Source organism: Suricata suricatta, chromosome 10 (assembly GCF_006229205.1).
Source record: "Suricata suricatta isolate VVHF042 chromosome 10, meerkat_22Aug2017_6uvM2_HiC, whole genome shotgun sequence".
NCBI classification, from domain to species: domain Eukaryota; kingdom Metazoa; phylum Chordata; class Mammalia; order Carnivora; family Herpestidae; genus Suricata; species Suricata suricatta.
Genome location: NC_043709.1, coordinates 107,206,287 through 107,214,517, shown reverse-complemented (window position 1 = coordinate 107,214,517; position 8,231 = coordinate 107,206,287). Strand labels below are relative to the sequence as shown.

Sequence of the window (8,231 nt, the reverse complement as noted above, 5' to 3'; positions counted from 1 at the left end):
AGATCATGACCTCAGCCAAAACCAAGAGCCAGATGTTCAACTGACTGAGCCACCCAGGTGCCCCAGGAATGTATTTTTTAATGAAAGCTATAGTTGGGCATCATTTAAGAGTTAAGCTGTTCTTTATGGTTTTTAATGCAAACAAACAAACAAACAAACAAACAAACCAGTTCCCCAAACTGCCCTCTTTCATTATCTGCTCTCCAGGGACAACTATCTTCCACAATTCTGATTCTTCTGGTAACACTCACCTCATTTCATTGTGTAACCTACTTGCTGCATCTTTATTTTCCTGTTGTAGGCACTATCCATTGAGTTTTAATACTCAAAGTGAAGAGTTAGTTCTCTTTCACAATGAATCCCTACCACATTCTCGGACATTTCCTGTCTCTCTGTTTTTCCAACATAAGTTGTCAGGTCAGATACTGGGCAGTGCTTGCATTCTTATTCTGTTTTGAGCTATGCTATGCAGTAAACTAGGCTTTTACTCAGTAAACTACTGCTTTTTGTGGGGTGGGAAAGAGGCTAATCATTGATTTATTTATCACTAATTATTCCCAGATCTCCTCCATTTGTGTTAATATTATTCCATGAAATCAAATATATTAGGTATTCTAATACTTTTATCTGTTTTTTTTTTTTAAGAGAGAGAAAGAGAGAGAGCACCCAAGCAGGGCTGGGGAGGGGGGCAGAGGGAGAGAGAGAATCCCTGGCAGGCTCCGTGCTGTCAGCACAGAGCCTGATTCAGGTCTTGATCTCATGAACTGTGAGATCATCACCGGAGCTGAAATCAAGAGTCGGACACTTAATTGGCTGAGCCACACAGGCACCCCAATGTTTTAACTTTAAAGCACATTGTTGTTGTTGTTCTCAGAAAGACCTCTTTGACAGACATTGTTCTTATTTCATAGAAATAAGAACATTTTTATTGTCGATTAATTTTTCTTTGACTTCTGCTTTTCCTATGCAAAGCCTTCTTCAAATATTTGCTGTTCCTTGACTGTCCACTTACAGTTAACCATCGAGAGCTCAGAGCTGATTGATGATGCTGGACATATGGGCCTGGTTTTTACCTCTGGGGTACACTTCAGCATGATCTGGACATGCTGTTGCCCTGGGGAAAACTACTATTGGTTTCAGTATTTGTGTCTCTAGATCTTTCCTTTTGAAGTGGATTTTGGATTGTATGGTCTGCTGGTCAGGTGGTTTAAGTCTGGCTGCCAGCCTTTGGGAGTCAAGTGTGGAAGATGGTCAGGGTCTCAACATTTAGTATGTCTTCACTCAATCCTTCTTTCCTTGAAACCTAAGCATCACCTTAAATTATGCTTGGTCTCCCCCAACCCAGCCACCCTCTGTTCTACTCTTTCCAGAGAATAAACCTCAAGTCTTGCACCAGGGAAGGGAGAGACAGTCTCAGGAGTAAGTGAGTAGATATGGAGATTTTACTTTGTAAGGATGCAGATCTGAAACTGACTCCATGAGACCATAGAAGGGCACACATTGCCCAAGGCAAGAAGGACCACCCTTGTAACGCCCAATCAGGAAAGGCCAGCTAACACCCTTAACATTTCTAAGGGCAGGCCTAAAGATGGAGGCTAAGACTAGTCACGCCCTACGTGAGGGTCCTAGGCCCACTCTGTAATTGGTTAACACTGTAACTGTTGTGATTGGGTCCCGCCAAAAGTAACAAATACTCTAGGCAATGTGAATGGTTAAACCTGCTGTCAATAATACAATTATACAAAATAATAATTGGATCACTGTACCTATGTCACAATTTCCTGTAACTCCCCCTTCCCAAACTCATAAAAGCCCTACCCCGCCTTTGTTTGGGGCTCTCAGAATGGATCCACTGCGTTGGTAAAGTCTGTGAGCCCGAGCTTAGGCCCGGCCAGCCTAAGCCCGTAATAAAACCGCCCTTTGCTTTTGCATGCGTGACTCGGTCTCCCTGGCAGTTTCTGGTTTTTGGGGTGATATTAAAATCTGGGCATAACAACTTATACTGAAACAGGCTTTTAACCAAATCTCTAGTGCTTAGTTTTTCAAGAAGTAACAGATGATGCCATTTTTTCAGCATTTCGGAAGTCTGCAATTAACTTTTCCCCAATGGTAGGTTAGTGTTCAGCTTCTTGGTTCTGCAAAGTCTTTTACCATAATACTTTCTAGTTTCCCCCGCTTTTTGGGGGGATCTCTATGGTTTATGCCTTTAAAAAACTCTTTGCTGTTACAATGGCAGCACTTTAGGAGAGCATGGAAATGACAGCCTGCACTCAGCTCACCATCTTTAACTGGAAGTCATCAAGGCCCTCCTGCAGCACAGCTAATCTCTCTGTTGTAATAACAACAAAACTCTATGTATAACTTCTCTTAATTTTTCTTCTCTTAATATTTCTACATTAAATTTTTTTTTAAAGGTGTGTAGGTTTTATTTTCTATCAGGTTCACTTCATAACAGTAAAGGAGGCCTTTGGTGTAAGGTGGAGAGCTACTGAATTACAATATGTAGGATGTGCTGTATTTATTATCTGTGCTCTGCCGCTGAATAACTACTCCTCATGTTAAACATTGCTGAACACACAGATAATTCAGCAAATAACTCTTCATAACAGTTTGATCCTCAGCCTGGAATCCTTCCTAACGGTTATGAAAAAGTAAAAAGTTCCATATTTCTTCTTCGTCATGTGCTATCTGTTCTTGTTTTTGTTTTTAAGTATACACCAGACAAATGTTGCTGTCAGATTCTACGTACATGGTGTTAGCTTACCCAAATGCGTAAAGTACGCAAACTCAGTGTGTGGAGCCATCTCTGTTTTGGTTAAGAGCCAGGTTTTATAATGGGATAGATGTGGCTTCAGAAATTGACTCAACTGCCTGAGCAAACTTGGATCATCAGACTCTTAAATGGAAAATGAAGATATCAGGTCAGGCACTCATTCCCTTGTTTGGAGATTTAAGGAAAAGTGGTTGGAAAATTTCTTCTGGTTCCTTAGGAACAGAAGTGCATCTGGCATATGTACTTTTGCTTAATCATTAGAGCCTCTGTTCTTCAAAACAAACAAGATCTAGATTGCTACTTAAGAGTGCATTTAAAAAATAAATTTGTGGTCACTGCATTTAAACTTCAGGATACCTTTCACAAACATGAAGCCAAAGGCAATGAAGGAAGCCCCTGCCTCTCCCAAAGCCAAAGCCAAAATGAGGGCTTTGAAGGCCAAGAAAGTGGTGCTGAAAGGCATCTGCAGTCACAAAAAAGGATGATCAGCTTATTACCTGCATTCTGACGGCCCAAGAGACGGTGTCTCGGAAGGCAGCCCAAATATCCTGGAAAGGGCGCCCACAGGAGAAACAAGATTGATGACTATGCCATCACCAAGTTCTCTGTGACCACCAAGTCAGCCATGAAGAAAACACAAGACAGCAACACACTTGTGTCCATTGTGGATGCCAACGCCAAAAAACACCTGGTCGAACAGGCTTTGCAGAAGCTCTATGATATTGACGTGGCCAAAGTCAACACCTGGGTCAGGTCCAATGGAGAGAGGAAGGCATATGTTTTGCTGACTCCTGACTATGATACTTTGGATGCTGCCAACAAATTGGGTTCATCTAGACTGAGTCCGGCTGACTAAACCTAACATTTTTTTCACCATTAAAAAAGAAAACTTCAGGATAGAGCCTAACCTCCAAATACTCATTAATTGTTTATTGGCCCTTCATGTGTCCACCGGGCAAGAGACCCCCAGCTTGTTCCGCAGCTCAGGAGAGCCAGAACACAGCAGTGAGCAAGAGTTTGCTACAGGTGAGAGGAAAAAAATGTCTAATTAGAGCCTACGGAATCATAGTAACCACAAAACTGAATTTAGGTTGTTAGTTTTTTGCAGACAGGAGTGAGGCTGGGATGGCTTGGTCATTTCATCTTAAGACACCAGCAGGAAATGACTGCTAAGGACTGGAAGCAAAAATCAATGATACAAACAGGGTCATCCTACTCATAAACAAAGTTCATTTTCATTGTAGACTTTCTGGCAATGTCTTTGCTTTGATGGCCCCACGCACCCCATGTTCTCTTCCTGGAAGATACACATCTTAACTTAGACCCTTCTCGTAGGAGACACTATGTCCTATCTGCTTCACTGGAATTGGTCATTTTACTGTCACCTTAAACTACCTCCAAGTAAGCAGATTTTTCTGGCTTGTATCTGGGGAAACGTTAGGTCAAAATTTAAAAAAATATTAAAAATCATAGTCATAAATACTCGCCAAGCGGACTGAGTATTTAGCTCTTATTTTAAAAAATAACCAAGACATTTCAAAGGACTCTTTTTGGTTAAATCTGCAATATAGAAAATCATTCACTAGAACATACTAAATCCTAAATTGTTGAAAATGTGCTTGTAGGAGACATTTGATTGTTTAGAAATAGATTTTAAGTATTTCATGCAAAAGTGATTCAGGGAAGCATGTCTGAAGTACATAAATAAAGCAAACATTCCTTTCCTTTGGGTATACTGAAAAATTAATACACACATCGTTTTTCAGTGTGCAGAAAGTGCACTGTGTTGGAAGTGTGGCTTGAATATTTTGGCTGAGAGCCCTCAGAGTAGAAGACTCTGATGGGTGTTTTGCGAGCTCGCAGGAGTGAAGAAGGCAGGAAACACCCGCAGGCTTCTCCTCGGATTCCCTGCCCACAAGCCGAATAGTGGACGAGGTTTCACAAAATGACGATAATACATATTTTCCCTGAAGCTGCAGGAAATGTACTTCCAGTGCTCGTATTTTCTGTGGCCTCTTGAGTTTCCTTTATCTCTTGCATCTTTTCTTCCCTCTTAAGGCTGCTTCTCAGACAGACTTCGTCTGTGTTGCTTTGTGTAGTGTCTAACATCCCAAAAAACCCGTTCCTCCCGGGTAGATGGGTGAGGCCACTAGCTTGGGGAGGGGGTGGGGCCGCGCTGGAGATGAGTGGTTTTCAGTAATTCGGAATTTCCTATGGGGGCTCTCATTTTCTCGACAGCACATCTCACCTTCTCAGATTTAAAGTGTGTTACCACAGCCTGAATGGCTGGAGTAGTCAGCCACAAGATGAGAGGCCTTTAGATACTCACAAATAATTTGCAATAAGTTCAGGAGTTGATACTCTATTTACCCTTTTTTGGGAAACACTGCTCATTGTTCATTTATTCTTTTTGGTAGATCGTTTTTGGTAGGGAAAGAGACACGTAACTTGCATTTGTATAATTCTTTTTACTTTTTGCTGATAGCAACATATGACCTATACTGGAAAGGGGGTTGTCCTGGAAGTCACAGTTTGAGACCTCTTACCAGGAAACATTAGAGAGATTGAGCTGGCTGTTCAGAACTGTATTGCCCCATAACATATACACTGTAATAGTTATCAAGGACCGTCTGGAAGTTTAAAGCACTTTGTACAGGGGCACCTGGGTGGCCTAGTTGGTTAAACGTCCAACTTTGGCTCAGGTCATGATTTAGCGGTTCATGAGTTCGAGCCCTGCATTGGATTCTGTGCTGACAGCTTGAAGACTGGAGCCTGCTTCGGATCTTGTGTCTCTCTTGCTGCCCCTCCCCTACTCATGCTCTCTCTCTCTCAAAAATGAACATTAAAAAAATAAATTAAAAAATGTATAGGGCTTTGTACATTGCAAAACACTATGTATAAGTCCTTATTGTGAACATAGTAGGTGCTTAAAAATACCGTTTGGCTGTATTATGCAACCTAGCAGCTACCTTCCACATTCAGTATTTGTTTTTTTTTTTTAATGTTTTATTTGTTTTTGAGAGAGAGAGAGAGACAGAGAGTGAGTGGGGGAAGGTCAGAGAGAGAGGGAGACACAGAATCCGAAGCAGCCCAGAGCCCCATGTGGGGCTCGAACTCATGAATTGTGAGATCATGACCTGAACCACCCAGGCACCCCTCAGTATTTCTTATTAAAGAGTCACTTGTAATTAGATAAGGGCTCTGACTTTAAATAATTTATCTTCTGGTTTGAGCTGGAACTGCCTGAGTTTAAACTCTGGCTCTGTCACGTACTAACCCCCATGACCTAGGACAGGTTGCAGCCCAGTCTGCAAGAGGATGAGGTACCAGACAGAAGGGAGATTGGTGTTGACAGAGCTTTTTCAACTTGTGAAACAAAAGTATAAAAACCCCATTGAATTTACTGATAAAATGATATATGTGGGATTTACTTCGAAATAACCCAGAGGCCGGGGTGCGGCAGCAGGTGGGGGGAAGAGATAAAGCAAGACTGTCCATGGTTTCAAAACTGCCAAAGCCGAGGGACCAACACACGGCAGTTTGTTTTATATAACTTAAACCTGTCCCATAACAAGATGCTAATACAATGAAAAAAAGATTCCCTCGAAGTAATGTGGAATGGAACAATTTGGATATTAGCTTCTGAAGTCCCATTTCGTGTGTTGGCAACTTTTTTTTTTAAAGGAAAAAGCCCCTCGATTCCTTGAGATAAGTGGGTGAAATACCAGCATGAAGATTCTCAAGAGTAGCTGTGGTCTGACTCACCCCGCAGCCTGCCCCCCCCCCCGCCCTGCAGTGACGTTTCTCTCTAGTGGACAGGGTATTCCCCTGCGCCACGCTGGCTGACAGTGACTCATCTACCAAATTAGTTTCACATCGAACTGTTATGGGCATTGATTATCAAAGCTGGAACCCGGATGGGCCTCGTTGAAATGAAGATAGGCTATTGAATACCCCTGTTGAAAGGTCAGAAGTTTCCTCCAGAGAAGATTCCTCTTCATCTGGAAGCCTCTGCATGACATCACCTTAGATATGAACTCTTTAAAAAGGGGATGTTTCCTGAAAGTGCACTCAGCTTTTTCATGACATTCATTTTAGGGATGAAATCAGCCTACACCATAAATTGACTTGTTTACTTAGATTAAAAAAATGCTGGGTGAGCAGGGAATTCGTCATAACCTCTATCACTTAGACCGTCTGGCCAGCCGACCAGCAGCTCCACTTTGCCTCTGACTTCACAGCAATTGAGAAAGAAGGCAGACCGCTACTCTTGCTACTGCCCATTGATCAGACATGGACTGGCTAGAACTTTCTCTTTCACAGAAGCTAGAGACAGATTCGGAAGTCTTCCTTGCTCAGGCCAGGTAGCCACTCCTACTGATGGCAAGTGACATGAAATCGATTTACCCACCCCTGCTTCAGTTTTCCTTCTGCTTTTCAAGGGAAGAGACCGAGGCTCAGGGAGGTCAAATAAACTTCCCTGCAGTGCTATATGTCATGTCTGGGTTGGCTTTGAGGCCACCTTCTCTCAAAGGTCAAGGAAACAATATCTGTTCTACATAGGATTTAAAGATAAAATCAAACCAAAGATAAAAATCAAGCCGCTGACAGAAATGTGTCCTGAGAATACGAGCTAACATTTCCTTACGTTTTTCATCCCTTGAAATAACTCTTTGGTAACTGCGATGTCTCCATTTTGCACAGGAGAATGGGGGAAAGTCCAAGAGTTGGTGAATGGTGGGAATGTCATTCAAACTACATTTCTCTATGCTGGAGGTTGTATTCTTTCTGTTTCATTGAAGAAAATAAGTACACCCTGGATGTGGTAGAAGTTATTCTAAGGGGTGATGGTGGAAGGAATAGCGAATAGATGGAATCATGGACCATCTCCCTCATTTCCCAGCATCCTCTGTGGGTTATCCTAATATGCTTATACCCCAGATGGAACTTTCTTCTCTCTCTCTCTTCTCCTTGGAAATGTACCCGAAGCTTATCTCAAATGTCACCAGCTCTTCCTGATCTTCCCAGTTATAATTACTTTTTCCCTGAGGCAATTTTCTTCTACATTTTGTATTAGGGTTTGTTTTTATATGTCTGACTTCTCTTCCTAGACTGTGAGCAACTTGAGGCAATGGATTGTGTCTAATAAGTTTTACTTTTTATTTAAAAATTATGAACTATTATATATGTAGAAAAAAATCTGACATGCGTACTATTAATGAGGCTGATATTATTAAACTTCTTATCCCCATATCCTTTTTTCCACCCAGAGCTAACTGCCTTCCTAAATTTCCTTGCTTTCCTTCTAGTTTTTATCATATTTATATCCATCCCTAAGCATTGTTTGCTTGATTTTGAACTTTATAAAGACAATGGCATACTGAATGTATTCTCTAGCGATTTGCTTTTAAAGTTTTGAGGATTCATTCATATTTACATACTTGTAATTTGCTCATTG

At 41.6% G+C, this 8,231-nt stretch overlaps 1 pseudogene; it reads left to right on the top strand.

Annotated features, from left to right (window-relative positions):
• Positions 1-3,141: 3,141 nt before the first annotated feature.
• LOC115305345 lies at positions 3,142-3,629 on the top strand (annotated as a pseudogene).
• The last annotated feature ends 4,602 nt before the right edge of the window (positions 3,630-8,231 follow it).